Source organism: Octopus sinensis, linkage group LG16 (assembly GCF_006345805.1).
Source record: "Octopus sinensis linkage group LG16, ASM634580v1, whole genome shotgun sequence".
NCBI classification, from domain to species: Eukaryota; Metazoa; Mollusca; class Cephalopoda; order Octopoda; family Octopodidae; genus Octopus; species Octopus sinensis.
In genome coordinates this window covers 43,793,537-43,795,791 of record NC_043012.1, presented here as the reverse complement: position 1 = coordinate 43,795,791, position 2,255 = coordinate 43,793,537, and positions in this window count along the sequence as shown.

Below are 2,255 nucleotides of genomic sequence, written 5' to 3'. Positions count from 1 at the left end.
TATGTGAAGTGGGACACTGTGAGAAATAGCAGGTTCATTCATAAAGCTGCCGCCATTACACTTCGACAGTGTGGTTCTCTTAATATAATCATATGGCATGGTGAAGGAACAAACGTACAAATGGATGAGAATTGGATGGCCAGCAAAATCTATGGAGTTACATATAACATGTTTAATCGTATACATATTAACATATATATTCTACACTAAAGTAGCACAAAAGCACCTACAAATTCGTGTACAATGGTCATACATAACTGAAACTATTATAAGCAAAACATATCAAAGCACAATAAGGACATAAACAGACGGCAGGGTTCCAGATATTGCGAAGGATTCAGAAGAATTTGCAATACTTCTGCGTAGCTCCTGTAGTTTCTGCAGAGGCAAAGTGTCTCCGATGTTTATCTCACCTACACACACACACACACACACACACACACACACACACACACACACACAAGCGCACACACACAACACACATGCATACACACACATGCAAACACACACACACACACTCACACACTGCTATATACAGAATAAAAGTACAAAACCAAACTACACAGAGTGCACTGATGGATATTCAAATACATGGAATTCCCAATGGTCAGTATATAAGACCAATTCAATTATACTATAATACCAGAGTGTGATAAAGTAATTCTTTTAGCCTTGCATGAATCTAAACACCTTTACTAGCTTCAAAATTGTGGCGTCCATACTTTTCTGAAATACAGAAAGAATTGCAGTAAAGAAATGAAACTGGACCATAGACTGTGTTTGTAGAAAGTTGATTACCGAATCAGTACCATATGCCAGATAGAAGCTGCAATAAGTGTAAACTCATATACACAATGCACACAGATGTACACATCTCCAGACACGCTCTCAGTCACATGCAAACATACAAATATGCGCGCACGCACGCTCACACACAAACTCAAACATACCATATTGTGCAGTTATTACGATCAAAACAAATGGAAAAGATCCAACCAGGACGTTGTAACAACGTTTTTCTCTACCGTTTTATATCTGATCACATTAGATAGTATGCAAGACATATTGTTCCTGAAAAAAATTACGAGACAGCTTCACCTGGAATACTTTTGGTCAATGTTGGACTTGAGGTAAAAAACCACTGTAGTCAATAGAATATTGTATACAACAATAAAAACGAGAGTGGCGATAACTTTTTACGCTTATTATATATATTCTTACAAGCGCAGGTATGACTGTGAGGTAAAAGTCTGGCTCTCAACGGCATAATTTCAAACTCAGTCCGACTGCGTGACACCATGTCTAAGTAACTTCTACTATAGGCCGGGCTGACCAAAGTCTTGGGAATGGATTTGGTAGACGGAAACTTAAATAAATTCGTCATATATATATATATATGCGTGTGTATGTGTGTGTGTGTGTGCGTGTGTGTGTGTATGTGTGTGTATCTACTACATATGTGGGAAATTCTGTCTGTGGGTGTGTTTGTGGAGCTGTTAGATAACTCCTACATAGTTTTATCGATTTTGATGAAACTCGACACGTGAGTAGAGCTCATGTCTGGAAACATTATAGCATACTAAGATCGTTGAAAAAAAAATCGATAATAGGGCCCCTGGAAGGGATCCTTATATAAATCTAACATATTTCATTTTAACAGCCAAGGGAAATTACCCATTCATTTTCCTAGATTATTTGGTATAAATCAAATTGAGTATGCTTATTTCTTACTATTTGAACTGTTAGTGTTATTTTCGCAATTTATCCAGTACAACCCTTAAACAAGTAAATATTATTTTCCTAAATAATAGATCCACTTATTTCGGTTAGTGACTTATTCACGAATATACCAACACTAGCGCCACTGAGGGTAATATTCTCTGGGAACGCACAAAATCCCTTTTCAGAGTTATTTACTTTGAATTGTTATTATCTCATATCTGATTAGCCTGTTATTACGTAACATGCTTCACGATTTTAGTAGACATACCTTATTAGTATTTCCTCCTAAGTTCTATATACTCTGAGAACGCATTAAAGCCCTTCTCGGGGCTACTTTATTTGAATTATTACTATCGGGTAACTAATTTCATGTTATTACATAACTGACTTCATAATTTGGGTATTCATAACTTATTGGGATTTCTTAAAAGCAAGATCTTGCGTAAGGTAGTTCGGTATTCTCTGTAAATGCACAAAAACCGTTTTAAGGTTTTTGTATTGTTGTTATTGGATTAGCGAAACAATTAGGAGAA